Source organism: Paramisgurnus dabryanus, chromosome 13, assembly GCF_030506205.2.
Source record: "Paramisgurnus dabryanus chromosome 13, PD_genome_1.1, whole genome shotgun sequence".
NCBI lineage: Eukaryota > Metazoa > Chordata > Actinopteri > Cypriniformes > Cobitidae > Paramisgurnus > Paramisgurnus dabryanus.
Window position 1 is genome coordinate 35,112,300 of NC_133349.1, and position 13,160 is coordinate 35,125,459.

At 45.5% G+C, this 13,160-nt stretch overlaps 1 long non-coding RNA gene and 15 other non-coding genes across 16 annotated transcripts; 7 read left to right on the forward strand and 9 right to left on the reverse strand.

Annotated features, from left to right (window-relative positions):
• The first annotated feature begins 12 nt into the window (after positions 1-12).
• trnar-acg (transfer RNA arginine (anticodon ACG)) lies at positions 13-85 on the forward strand. The gene has a single exon. It is a non-coding gene; the product is annotated as a tRNA-Arg (tRNA).
• Positions 86-336: 251 nt separating this feature from the next.
• On the reverse strand, positions 337-408 carry trnae-cuc (transfer RNA glutamic acid (anticodon CUC)). The gene has a single exon. It is a non-coding gene; the product is annotated as a tRNA-Glu (tRNA).
• Positions 409-499: 91 nt separating this feature from the next.
• trnam-cau (transfer RNA methionine (anticodon CAU)) lies at positions 500-573 on the reverse strand. The gene has a single exon. It is a non-coding gene; the product is annotated as a tRNA-Met (tRNA).
• Positions 574-1,638: 1,065 nt separating this feature from the next.
• Positions 1,639-1,721, forward strand: trnal-cag (transfer RNA leucine (anticodon CAG)). The gene has a single exon. It is a non-coding gene; the product is annotated as a tRNA-Leu (tRNA).
• A 188-nt stretch (positions 1,722-1,909) lies between these two features.
• On the forward strand, positions 1,910-1,982 carry trnar-acg (transfer RNA arginine (anticodon ACG)). The gene has a single exon. It is a non-coding gene; the product is annotated as a tRNA-Arg (tRNA).
• A 376-nt stretch (positions 1,983-2,358) lies between these two features.
• Positions 2,359-2,432, reverse strand: trnam-cau (transfer RNA methionine (anticodon CAU)). The gene has a single exon. It is a non-coding gene; the product is annotated as a tRNA-Met (tRNA).
• A 1,065-nt stretch (positions 2,433-3,497) lies between these two features.
• On the forward strand, positions 3,498-3,580 carry trnal-cag (transfer RNA leucine (anticodon CAG)). Its single transcript has one exon. It is a non-coding gene; the product is annotated as a tRNA-Leu (tRNA).
• Positions 3,581-3,768: 188 nt separating this feature from the next.
• trnar-acg (transfer RNA arginine (anticodon ACG)) lies at positions 3,769-3,841 on the forward strand. Its single transcript has one exon. It is a non-coding gene; the product is annotated as a tRNA-Arg (tRNA).
• Positions 3,842-4,091: 250 nt separating this feature from the next.
• trnae-cuc (transfer RNA glutamic acid (anticodon CUC)) lies at positions 4,092-4,163 on the reverse strand. The gene has a single exon. It is a non-coding gene; the product is annotated as a tRNA-Glu (tRNA).
• A 94-nt stretch (positions 4,164-4,257) lies between these two features.
• trnam-cau (transfer RNA methionine (anticodon CAU)) lies at positions 4,258-4,331 on the reverse strand. Its single transcript has one exon. It is a non-coding gene; the product is annotated as a tRNA-Met (tRNA).
• Positions 4,332-5,396: 1,065 nt separating this feature from the next.
• Positions 5,397-5,479, forward strand: trnal-cag (transfer RNA leucine (anticodon CAG)). Its single transcript has one exon. It is a non-coding gene; the product is annotated as a tRNA-Leu (tRNA).
• A 188-nt stretch (positions 5,480-5,667) lies between these two features.
• trnar-acg (transfer RNA arginine (anticodon ACG)) lies at positions 5,668-5,740 on the forward strand. The gene has a single exon. It is a non-coding gene; the product is annotated as a tRNA-Arg (tRNA).
• A 251-nt stretch (positions 5,741-5,991) lies between these two features.
• On the reverse strand, positions 5,992-6,063 carry trnae-cuc (transfer RNA glutamic acid (anticodon CUC)). Its single transcript has one exon. It is a non-coding gene; the product is annotated as a tRNA-Glu (tRNA).
• A 91-nt stretch (positions 6,064-6,154) lies between these two features.
• On the reverse strand, positions 6,155-6,228 carry trnam-cau (transfer RNA methionine (anticodon CAU)). The gene has a single exon. It is a non-coding gene; the product is annotated as a tRNA-Met (tRNA).
• Positions 6,229-7,449: 1,221 nt separating this feature from the next.
• LOC135765315 (5S ribosomal RNA) lies at positions 7,450-7,568 on the reverse strand. Its single transcript, XR_010540632.1, has one exon. It is a non-coding gene; the product is annotated as a 5S ribosomal RNA (ribosomal RNA).
• Positions 7,569-9,249: 1,681 nt separating this feature from the next.
• LOC135741204 (uncharacterized) lies at positions 9,250-9,816 on the reverse strand. The gene is made up of 3 exons (XR_012334820.1): positions 9,628-9,816; positions 9,446-9,546; positions 9,250-9,347 (listed from the first exon to the last, which is right to left on the reverse strand). It is a non-coding gene; the product is annotated as an uncharacterized lncRNA (long non-coding RNA).
• Between the last annotated feature and the right edge of the window lie 3,344 nt (positions 9,817-13,160).

Sequence of the window (13,160 nt, forward strand, 5' to 3'; positions counted from 1 at the left end):
TTGCCCTGCGTGGGGCCAGTGGCGCAATGGATAACGCGTCTGACTACGGATCAGAAGATTCTAGGTTCGACTCCCGGCTGGCTCGATTGTGTTTTTACTCCGTCCTCGAACACGTTGGGTGTTTGCTGTGCTTTGTCAACATGCCTCAGTATAGCAGAGGACACCCCAGGCTCTGATTGCTCAGATGGCGGAGGGCAGGCAATTTTGCCGGCCAACCTCAGGTCGATGGCCCGGAGGCAGTGGCGCTTTGCCTCCCGGAGGCGTTGCGATCCTTGCCCTCGAAGCCAGCGTTTCGCAGAACCCGGTGAAAAGGGCAAAACGGACATCAAAAGCGCGTTCCCTGACCGGGAATCGAACCCGGGCCGCGGCGGTGAGAGCGCCGAATCCTAGCCACTAGACCACCAGGGAGGGCACGCTGACCCTCAGGCCGTGGATGCCCGGAACAATGTGCGCAAGGGATATGGGGCAAATGTCTCAAACCGGTCTTAAAAAGTCACGCTGCCCCGTGTGAGGCTCGAACTCACGACCTTCAGATTATGAGACTGACGCGCTGCCTAACTGCGCCAACGAGGCACGCCCACAAAGTTTCCGCCTGGGTAGCCCTTTGAGCGTGGTTGTGTGGCATTTTGTGCGCCACCAGCGAGGCAACTCCTGCGAGGAGAACACGACTGGGCTTCTTGCACTCTGGCTACCCACACTGAGGACATTCTCGTTCTTAATTTGTCCACGTACAGAAATAACTTCAAGGAGACACAGAGGGGCTATGTCATGCCCAGGATTCCTATCTAGATAAAAGGCTAGATAAAACGCATGCTAAAAAACACTTGCATTTGACACATTTGACACAGCTGACACAATAATGAAATAACAATACATATCCACAATGCAAAATCCCAGTTATGCAGTGATCACTTGTTTGGCTCGTTTTTAGACACAATATCAAGTGAAAACTTAAATTGCGCTACAGTTGAAAGACCGTCCGATGCAAGTTGGTGACGTGTTCCACATATTAGAATCTGTTAAAGAAAAAGCTCCGCGGCCATTGCCTGTGGCTGTAAACCGTACTTCGCACTCACCTCTTGGAGAAGCTCTTGTTTGCCTTGTGTGCTCGAGACACAATACCCCTGGTTCTTTTAAGGCTGCCCCGCCGCCGTATGGTTAACAGTTGTCTACATTAGAAGGCAAACGTGGACCATAAAAAACGGCTGTGAAAAGTACAAAGATGGCGCTTTTTTGTTAAATTGCAATAATGGCATCATCTGCTTTTGATCAAGTGTTTTTCTGACGCGTTCATGTAGACCGAGTAGGGTCTGAGAATGGATATTTCTTTTTGTGACCTTGTTCTAATGCAGTATGAGAAAGGGGAAAAAGATCTTTAAATGCAAAACCACTTTGACAGCATCCGTTACAGGGCAAACGAAGACGGGTTGCGTGTCCTTTTGGCAAATGAAAGGCTTCGGGCACATTCTTCCTCATTTCGAAAAATCCACATTCATCACCATTTCAAGGTGGTCAAGAAGAAATAAATCAGAATTAAAGATTAGCTACATGAAGGCAACAAAATCTGGAGTCATTCCAAAAGATATACCGTAACATTCGCTGACGAGCCAAATGGGCTCGTCCGGGCCAGCGGCGGGGGTCAGGATGGCCGAGCGGTCTAAGGCGCTGCGTTCAGGTCGCAGTCTCCTCTGGAGGCGTGGGTTCGAATCCCACTTCTGACATTCTGTTGCCCTTATTGGAGCCCCCCGTGCTGTTTCTCGTGGTTTCTTCCGAGTGAGCGTCCTTTTCAAAGACGACAGGCACGCGGAGGACAACCCTGTTTCCCATTTTGATAGAGATGAAGTTTGGCAGCTCTGCATGCCGACCTCCAGAATCCAGCTGTCTTCTCCAAGCATGGTTGCCCTGCGCGGGGCCAGTGGCGCAATGGATAACGCGTCTGACTACGGATCAGAAGATTCTAGGTTCGACTCCTGGCTGGCTCGATTGTGTTTTTACTCCGTCCTCGAACACGTTGGGTGTTTGCTGTGCTTTGTCAACATGCCTCAGTATAGCAGAGGACACCCCAGGCTCTGATTGCTCAGATGGCGGAGGGCAGGCAATTTTGCCGGCCAACCTCAGGTCGATGGCCCGGAGGCAGTGGCGCTTTGCCTCCCGGAGGCGCTGCGATCCTTGCCCTCGAAGCCAGCGTTTCGCAGAACCCGGTGAAAAGGGCAAAACGGACATCAAAAGCACGTTCCCTGACCGGGAATCAAACCCGGGCCGCACTAGACCACGCTGACCCTCAGGCCGTGGATGCCCGGGACAATGTGCGCAAGGGATATGGGGCAAATGTCTCAAACCGGTCGTAAAAAGTCACGCTGCCCCGTGTGAGGCTCGAACTCACGACCTTCAGATTATGAGACTGACGCGCTGCCTAACTGCGCCAACGAGGCACGCCCACAAAGATTCCGCCTGGGTAGCCCTTTGAGCGTGGTTGTGTGGCATTTTGTGCGCCACCAGCGAGGCAACTCCTGCGAGGAGAACACGACTGGGCTTCTTGCACTCTGGCTACCCACACTGAGGACATTCTCGTTCTTAATTTGTCCACGTACAGAAATAACTTCAAGGAGACACAGAGGGGCTATGTCATGCCCAGGATTCCTATCTAGATTAAAGGCTAGATAAAACGCATGCTAAAAAACACTTGCATTTGACACATTTGACACAGCTGACACAATAATGAAATAACGTTACATATCCACAATGCAAAATCCCAGTTATGCAGTGATCACTTGTTTGGCTCGTTTTTAGACACAATATCAAGTGAAAACTTAAATTGCGCTACAGTTGAAAGACCGTCCGATGCAAGTTGGTGACGTGTTCCACATATTAGAATCTGTTAAAGAAAAAGCTCCGCGGCCATTGCCTGTGGCTGTAAACCGTACTTCGCACTCACCTCTTGGAGAAGCTCTTGTTTGCCTTGTGTGCTCGAGACACAATACCCCTGGTTCTTTTAAGGCTGCCCCGCCGCCGTATGGTTAACAGTTGTCTACATTAGAAGGCAAACGTGGACCATAAAAAACGGCTGTGAAAAGTACAAAGATGGCGCTTTTTTGTTAAATTGCAATAATGGCATCATCTGGTTTTGATCAAGTGTTTTTCTGACGCGTTCATGTAGACCGAGTAGGGTCTGAGAATGGATATTTCTTTTTGTGACCTTGTTCTAATGCAGTATGAGAAAGGGGAAAAAGATCTTTAAATGCAAAACCACTTTGACAGCATCCGTTACAGGGCAAACGAAGACGGGTTGCGTGTCCTTTTGGCAAATGAAAGGCTTCGGGCACATTCTTCCTCATTTCGAAAAATCCACATTCATCACCATTTCAAGGTGGTCAAGAAGAAATAAATCAGAATTAAAGATGAGCTACATGAAGGCAACAAAATCTGGAGTCATTCCAAAAGATATACCGTAACATTCGCTGACGAGCCAAATGGGCTCGTCCGGGCCAGCGGCGGGGGTCAGGATGGCCGAGCGGTCTAAGGCGCTGCGTTCAGGTCGCAGTCTCCTCTGGAGGCGTGGGTTCGAATCCCACTTCTGACATTCTGTTGCCCTTATTGGAGCCCCCCGTGCTGTTTCTCGTGGTTTCTTCCGAGTGAGCGTCCTTTTCAAAGACGACAGGCACGCGGAGGACAACCCTGTTTCCCATTTTGATAGAGATGAAGTTTGGCAGCTCTTCATGCCGACCTCCAGAATCCAGCTGTCTTCTCCAAGCATGGTTGCCCTGCGCGGGGCCAGTGGCGCAATGGATAACGCGTCTGACTACGGATCAGAAGATTCTAGGTTCGACTCCTGGCTCGCTCGATTGTGTTTTTACTCCGTCCTCGAACACGTTGGGTGTTTGCTGTGCTTTGTCAACATGCCTCAGTATAGCAGAGGACACCCCAGGCTCTGATTGCTCAGATGGCGGAGGGCAGGCAATTTTGCCGGCCAACCTCAGGTCGATGGCCCGGAGGCAGTGGCGCTTTGCCTCTCGGAGGCGCTGCGATCCTTGCCCTCGAAGCCAGCGTTTACAGAACCCGGTGAAAAGGGCAAAACGGACATCAAAAGCGCATTCCCTGACCGGGAATCGAACCCGGGCCGCGGCGGTGAGAGCGCCGAATCCTAGCCACTAGACCACCAGGGAGGAGGGCACGCTGACCCTCAGGCCGTGGATGCCCGGGACAATGTGCGCAAGGGATATGAGGCAAATGTCTCAAACCGGTCGTAAAAAGTCACGCTGCCCCGTGTGAGGCTCGAACTCACGACCTTCAGATTATGAGACTGACGCGCTGCCTAACTGCGCCAACGAGGCACGCCCACAAAGATTCCGCCTGGGTAGCCCTTTGAGCGTGGTTGTGTGGCATTTTGTGCGCCACCAGCGAGGCAACTCCTGCGAGGAGAACACGACTGGGCTTCTTGCACTCTGGCTACCCACACTGAGGACATTCTCGTTCTTAATTTGTCCACGTACAGAAATAACTTCAAGGAGACACAGAGGGGCTATGTCATGCCCAGGATTCCTATCTAGATAAAAGGCTAGATAAAACGCATGTTAAAAAACACTTACATTTGACACATTTGACACAGCTGACACAATAATGAAATAACGTTACATATCCACAATGCAAAATCCCAGTTATGCAGTGATCACTTGTTTGGCTCGTTTTTAGACACAATATCAAGTGAAAACTTAAATTGCGCTACAGTTGAAAGACCGTCCGATGCAAGTTGGTGACGTGTTCCACATATTAGAATCTGTTAAAGAAAAAGCTCCGCGGCCATTGCCTGTGGCTGTAAACCGTACTTCGCACTCACCTCTTGGACAAGCTCTTGTTTGCCTTGTGTGCTCGAGACACAATACCCCTGGTTCTTTTAAGGCTGCCCCGCCGCCGTATGGTTAACAGTTGTCTACATTAGAAGGCAAACGTGGACCATAAAAAACGGCTGTGAAAAGTACAAAGATGGCGCTTTTTTGTTAAATTGCAATAATGGCATCATCTGGTTTTGATCAAGTGTTTTTCTGACGCGTTCATGTAGACCGAGTAGGGTCTGAGAATGGATATTTCTTTTTGTGACCTTGTTCTAATGCAGTATGAGAAAGGGGAAAAAGATCTTTAAATGCAAAACCACTTTGACAGCATCCGTTACAGGGCAAACGAAGACGGGTTGCGTGTCCTTTTGGCAAATGAAAGGCTTCGGGCACATTCTTCCTCATTTCGAAAAATCCACATTCATCACCATTTCAAGGTGGTCAAGAAGAAATAAATCAGAATTAAAGATGAGCTACATGAAGGCAACAAAATCTGGAGTCATTCCAAAAGATATACCGTAACATTCGCTGACGAGCCAAATGGGCTCGTCCGGGCCAGCGGCGGGGGTCAGGATGGCCGAGCGGTCTAAGGCGCTGTGTTCAGGTCGCAGTCTCCTTTGGAGGCGTGGGTTCGAATCCCACTTCTGACATTCTGTTGCCCTTATTGGAGCCCCCCGTGCTGTTTCTCGTGGTTTCTTCCGAGTGAGCGTCCTTTTCAAAGACGACAGGCACGCGGAGGACAACCCTGTTTCCCATTTTGATAGAGATGAAGTTTGGCAGCTCTGCATGCCGACCTCCAGAATCCAGCTGTCTTCTCCAAGCATGGTTGCCCTGCGCGGGGCCAGTGGCGCAATGGATAACGCGTCTGACTACGGATCAGAAGATTCTAGGTTCGACTCCTGGCAGGCTCGATTGTGTTTTTACTCCGTCCTCGAACACGTTGGGTGTTTGCTGTGCTTTGTCAACATGCCTCAGTATAGCAGAGGACACCCCAGGCTCTGATTGCTCAGATGGCGGAGGGCAGGCAATTTTGCCGGCCAACCTCAGGTCGATGGCCCGGAGGCAGTGGCGCTTTGCCTCTCGGAGGCGCTGCGATCCTTGCCCTCGAAGCCAGCGTTTCGCAGAACCCGGTGAAAAGGGCAAAACGGACATCAAAAGCGTGTTCCCTGACCGGGAATCGAACCCGGGCCGCGGCGGTGAGAGCGCCGAATCCTAGCCACTAGACCACCAGGGAGGGCACGCTGACCTTCAGGCCGTGGATGCCCGGGACAATGTGCGCAAGGGATATGGGGCAAATGTCTCAAACCGGTCGTAAAAAGTCACGCTGCCCCGTGTGAGGCTCGAACTCACGACCTTCAGATTATGAGACTGACGCGCTGCCTAACTGCGCCAACGAGGCACGCCCACAAAGATTCCGCCTGGGTAGCCCTTTGAGCGTGGTTGTGTGGCATTTTGTGCGCCACCAGCGAGGCAACTCCTGCGAGGAGAACACGACTGGGCTTCTTGCACTCTGGCTACCCACACTGAGGACATTCTCGTTCTTAATTTGTCCACGTACAGAAATAACTTCAAGGAGACACAGAGGGGCCATTTTGTCTTGAACTTTCTACCTGTAAGGATACTCCGCCACAATTCATTACGGATTATATGCAAAAAAAAAGAATAAAAAAATAAAATAAAAAAATAAATTAAAAAATAAATTAAATAAATTAAAAATAAATTAAAAAAAACAATATAAATAAAAAATAAATGAATAAAAAAATTTAATAAAAAAATAATAATATAAAAAATAAATAATATATATAAAATGAAGAAAAAAATATATAACAATAAATAAATAATATAATATATATATTTAAACGAATAAAAAATGAATGAATGAATAAATACACACTTACATAAATGAATAAAATCGATGCAACCTCGTACACTACTCAGTCATAGAAAATGAAAATTCTTTGCTAGGTAGTGATAACATGAATGGAAAATCATCACGAGTTTTGTCACCCGACTAAAAGTGACAATCTTTTATAGGCAAACGTGTTTTCGTGATCATTAGTAGCTTTGTGCTGTCATGGACCACAGGATAACGGTTTACACCTGCTTATGGTCAATGGAAAACAAAGAGACAAGTCTCATCATTGGCGGTTAAGGCCTGGCACAGCTTTCGTATGGCTCTGCTTATCCACTTCCCCCCATAAATCGCTACAGGAAAATCTCACGTCTACACGGGCCGTCCGTCTTGAGGGACATCGGAGAAAGCCTTCTTGTAGTTGCGAATGGGGCAACGTAAACAACTTTCCCCCTAAAAGAGCAGACAAGCACACAGGCACGTTCTGATACGTGAAAGGCGTAAATCACCTGCAACACAGCGCTATGCTTATTAGCGCTCCTCCGCCGTGCTCTTTTGGACAGTGAGCAGAGACAGAAAAATGAAGCGTCTGACCGCCCCCTGGTGGATGAGAGGGAAAATGACGAGACTGAGTCGGCCCTTTGACACAGGGAAACGGAGGAGAGACGAGCCAGCGCAGAGCTCAGAAAGCAAATGCACCAATCGGCGTAAAAGGAGAACAGCGAGCATGGGAGAAGGGCTTCCGGTACAGATGAAAGAAGACTCAAAAGCTTACAGCACCTGGTATTCCCAGGCGGTCTCCCATCCAAGTACTAACCAGGCCCGACCCTGCTTAGCTTCCGAGATCGGACGAGATCGGGCGTGCTCAGGGTGGTATGGCCGTAAGCGAAAGCTACTGCCAAAATAGGGATCTTTAATCGAATGCCTACCGAGCTAAGCCCTGACCGGCTCTATGCTGGACATTGACTCGGTAACCTTTAGGCCTCTTTAGAACGAAAGGTCGGGCAGTTCATTAAAAAACTACACGTCGGGGACGGATCCAGCCAGGGTTTCGTTCTAATACGCTTTCCTTTTCTGCTCTCTTTTACTATCCCGTTCTCCTTCCGCTCGCCGGAACACGCGCAGGGATGCTGAAAAGCACAAGCAAGCATGCCACATAAGAATATTGAATAGTTTTCCCTACATCAGTTGAAGGCACAAAACATTTATTTCAGCAAAGTCCCTGCTGCGTTTCATTTCGCCATGTCTTGAAAATAGCAACAGTTAACCAAGCTGTCCTTTTAGAATGTTTTGATGTTTAACTTCACTTAGATAACCATTCACTCTTTTTTACGAACACCAGAATCAGGCCTTTAATTTCCATGTATTATTTCAGCTAGGTTGTTGCTGGGAGAAAGCCTTTGTATGCCACATTTTGTGGCACCTAAACCCTTTTAAAATAACGGTCAAGCATCCAACAGACCGTTTTATGCTATTTTGTTTCAGTAGTCTATATTAATTTGTTTATATCCATCACAAGATTTATTTGTTTGTTTATTGGAATGATTCGACCTTGTCTTTTCAGAGTACTTTGCCATTTGAAGTTTATTTAACTACGTTCGGGAGAAGCATGGTCACGAGAGCTCAGAGCTCTCCCGTCGGACAGCACGCCAAATATGCTTTATTTAATATTTGATTACATGTTAATGCGAACTCGTGAAAAACATGACATTTTGTCTTGAACTTTCTACCTGTAAGGATACTCCGCCACAATTCATTACGGATTATATGCAAAAAAAAAAGAATAAAAAAATTAAATAAATAAATAAATACATTAAATAAATAAAAAATAAATATAAAAAAACAATATAAATAAAAAATAAATGAATAAAAAAATTTAATAAAAAAATAATAATATAAAAAATAAATAATATATATAAAATGAAGAAAAAAATATTCCCAGGCGGTCTCCCATCCAAGTACTAACCAGGCCCGACCCTGCTTAGCTTCCGAGATCGGGCGTGCTCAGGGTGGTATGGCCGTAAGCGAAAGCTACTGCCAAAATAGGGATCTTTAAACGAATGCCTAAGCCCCGACCGGCTCTATGCTGGACATTGACTCGGTAACCTTAAGGCCTCTTCAGTGGCGGCTCCAGACAATTTTGATTGGGGGGGCAATGGGGGGTCCTAGTCATTTCAAGGGGGGTCTCATGAAAACCAACAAAAAATACAGTGGACAAGGCTAATAATGGCATATTACTGCTACTTAACAACAAAAACAACACAGCATATGAACCACTTTGTTTTTATTAATTAATCAATTCCAGTTAACAAACAATGCGCTCAAACTATAACTGCCATAGTCATACCCATGACAGAAAACAAAATACTATCTATTCTCATACTCTCTTTTGATTGCCCTACTTCTGTTCAGTTGAAGAAATGACTTTCTTACTTAATAATTTTGTCTTGTTTTCAGTAAAAATTAGAAAACTATTTTCTTAGGTCATTTTACTCATCATGAAAATACATTTTTAATTTAAGAATTTTAAGATATTTTTTTACTGAAAACAAGACAAAAACACTAAGTAAAAAAGTCATTTTTTTGCAGTGTGTAATTTACTCCTATTACTCTCCAGTGCCATCCTCATCTTCTCTCCTCTCTTCAGTCTCCACAGGTGTGATTTACTGCAACATATGAGTTTATAGTGCACATAAATAGATTAGTATTTATGCTAAATACAGCAATACAATAGCTAGAGGTTCACCTAACTCACTTCACTTACCAATATTGACTGCTCTTTTGTCCAGTTTCCTCATTTTCTCTGCTCCTCTTAAGTCTCCAGTCTCCTCCTGTCTTCAATCCATTCTCCACATGTGTGATTTCCTGCAATAATTGTGTTTATAGCACATTTAATACAGTACAATTTAAACCTGTTAAAATATAATGTAAGAGTGTACTACTCACCACTTAAAAGAGAACAATTCGCCTGTTGTTATGATTGGCTGCAAAGCGATCAATAACAACATCTACATCAATCTCTTTTGTTCTTCGTGAGCTGATTGCCAGCACAGCAAGATTGCTGGTTCGGACATCGCCACTTTTGTTTCTGAGGTAGGTTTTCAAACGCCGTAAGCAAGAAAAGCTCCTCTCACAAGCAGCTGTTGATACAGGCAGTGTCATGGAGATGCACACAAGTTTGTATAAATCAACGAAAGCCTCCTTGTATGGTCTTAAAAGAATCAGCAAGTCATGGGTGCTGTTGAGAGAGACCCCATTTTGTTTTTTTCTGTCAATGAGTCGTTTTAGTTGATGTAGCTCTGCTGAAAGGTTGTCTTCTAATATGCCATAGTGCCTAGCCATGGGTTGAAGGGCATCTTGGTGCAGGAAGGTCTTGTGTTTGGGATTAATAGCTGCAACTCCTTTCATAACGTGGCAACTGTCAGCAGAGAAGCGCCTATTCAATTCACTGATTAAACGGTCAAGTACTGGGAAAAAACAGTGGATTTTGTAGTCTTCTGGTGTTTGCAGTATCTTTTTCCTTGTGTTGCTATTGCTGACATGAAACTGCTGCAGGTGGGAGGGCTGTATTATTTTTCTTTTTGCCTGTTGGTGCTGCATGTCAATGCCCACTCTCTCACACATGTCATTTGCACCCTGCCACAAATGGGTCCAAGTTTCACCTTTGCGTTTTTCTTTGAGTGTGTCAACCAGTACAAAGACCAGATCAATGGCGGATGCCAAATCTAAATCTGTGGCCTGTAGTTGGTCAGATAAAGTTTTTGTGAGCCCAAATATGTTCTCCAGCATGTAGATTTGCAAAACAAACTGTGCATCAATCAAGCCATTTAGTGATCTAGCCTCAATGGCTCTATGGCTATTTGTTTGATTGGTGACTTCCTCAAGTGTGGCTAAGATGCTAGGGAGGGTTTGCTTTATTGCCCAAAGACTATAGTACTGGCATGCCCATCTGGTATCTGACAGACGTTTTAATTCCACAGCTCTTTTAGTGGGCTCAAGTTCTGTTTGTTTCTGCATGAACACTTTGTGAGTTACTGAACCAGAAAAAAAGTTGTAAAGTAGCTGAACTGTGGCAAAGCAGTCAGCAACTGGTTTTACATTATGGACACAGTCAACTAAAACCAAGTTTAATCTGTGTGCATGGCAGTGGATGTACACTGCATGTGGGACTTCTCTGCGAAATTTTTCCTGAACACCGTTGTTGCAGCCAGACATGACAGATGCCCCGTCGTAACATTGTCCAACGCATGCATTTTTGTCTATATTGAATTTAGCCAATGCCCCTTTCACTGTCACAAGTAAAGACTCTGCATCCAAACCATCAGCAGGAACAAAATCAAGAAACTCTTCATAAATGTCATCATTGTGTATGTAGCGCAGAACAATAGATATCTGCTCTTTTTTGCTCACATCTTTTGTTTCATCCACCATTAAAGTAAAGTGCTCTCCTAGTTTAACTTCGTTACTAACCTGTTCTCTCAAAATGCAGGCCATTATATCAATTAACTCGTTCTGAATGTCATGATGGACATATTTTGCATTACCTGGCCCACTTGATAATTTTTTGGATACAGTGCTATCAAACTTCCCCAGCAGATGTAACATTTCAAGGAAATTACCTCTGTTGGTGGACTGTTCATCCTCTCGGTGGCCTCTCTGACCAATGGTTTGACAAGCTGTAAAGCGCAGTGACTCAACAACTGCTCGCATGTAGATCCTGTTTTCTTTAACAATTTTCTTATGCCCATCGTCATGGAGTTGCGTCAAAATCCTTGATCCGTTTTTCTCTCTCTCCTTAAATTCACACCACCCTTCCATTGCCACTTTGTGAGAAGCGCTGGCGTTATGTTGCGCCAGTTTCTCTCCTCCTTTTCTCCAGTTTTTAAACCCTTCCTGGGTGAAGCACTTTTCTGAGTGACCACCAGATCCATGCACACTGTGAAAAAAATGACGACACGCAAAACAAAAAGCCGCGTCTTTTGAGACAGAATATTCAAGCCACTGGTACTGTTTGAACCACGAGTAACTAAAACTCCTGGATGCTAGCTGCCCCTGCGATCCAAAAGAACGACGCGGGTATGCTTTAAGTTGAGGTTGTCTTGGTTTCTCGGCTGGGCCATGGCTTAAATCCCCCGTTAAATCCACTCCGCCACCAGGATTCTCACCATCCGTGCCCGCTGTAGAGCTCGATGAGGCGCCATTGTTTTCTATCTGCTCACCTGTCGCCCCCGCCTCGGAGGCTGCGAGTTGCTCCTCCTCCAATTCCTCGTTGTCCTCTGTTTCTATAAGCAAGCACGGCTCTTCATCCACGACAACGGGTATATTTTCAGTCCTTAAATTTCCGTCTGCTCTCATTTTTTTCTGAGGTATGACAAAGCGATCCATTTTCCGCTTGAAGCTAGCTTTGGCGTAGCAGCTCTAGCGGGCTCACAGCAGCGCCTTGAACGCAATGACGCAGCGACGTTCACGCGTCACAGTGCATCGCAGTGATTTTTATGTTTATATATTTTTTATGTCGAAAAATATTATTCTTTATTATTGTTCTGCGTAGAGAAACATTTTTAAATATTTATCCGGGATATATATATATTAAATCAGGAAGAGGGTGGGGGGTCAAATGGGGGGTCAAGGCGTTTTTTGGGCGGGTCTTAAGACCCCTCAAGACCCCCCTTGGCGCCGCCACTGGGCCTCTTTAGAGCAAAAGGTCGGGCAGTTCATTAAAAAACTACACGTCGGGCACGGATCCAGCCAGGGTTTCGTTCTAATACGCTTTCCTTTTTTGCTCTCTTTTACTATCCCGTTCTCCTTCCGCTTGCCAGAACACGCGCAGGGATGCTGAAAAGCACAAGCAAGCATGCCATGCACATAAGAATATTGAATAGTTTTCCCTACATCAGTTGAAGGCACAAAACATTTATTTCAGCAAAGTCCCTGCTGTGTTTCATTTCGCCATGTCTTGAAAATAGCAACAGTTAACCAAGCTGTCCTTTTAGAATGTTTTGATGTTTAACTTCACTTAGATAACCATTCACTCTTTTTTACGAACACCAGAATCAGGCCTTTAATTTCCATGTATTATTTCAGCTAGGTTGTCGCTGGGAGAAAGCCTTTGTATGCCACACATTGTGGCACCTAAACCCTTTTAAAATAACGGTCAAACATCCAACAGACCGCTTTATGCTATTTTGTTTCAGTAGTCTATATTAATTTGTTTATATCCATCAAAAGATTTATTTGCTTGCTTATTGGAATGATTCGACCTTGTCTTTTCAGAGTACCTTGGCCATATGAAGTTTATTTAACTACGTTCGGGAGAAGCATGGTCACGAGAGCTCAGAGCTCTCCCGTTGGACAGCACGCCAAATATGCTTTATTTAATATTTGATTACATGTTAATGCGAACTAGTGAAAAACATGACATTTTGTCTTGAACTTTCTACCTGTAAGGAAGGATACTCCGCCACAATTCATTACGGATT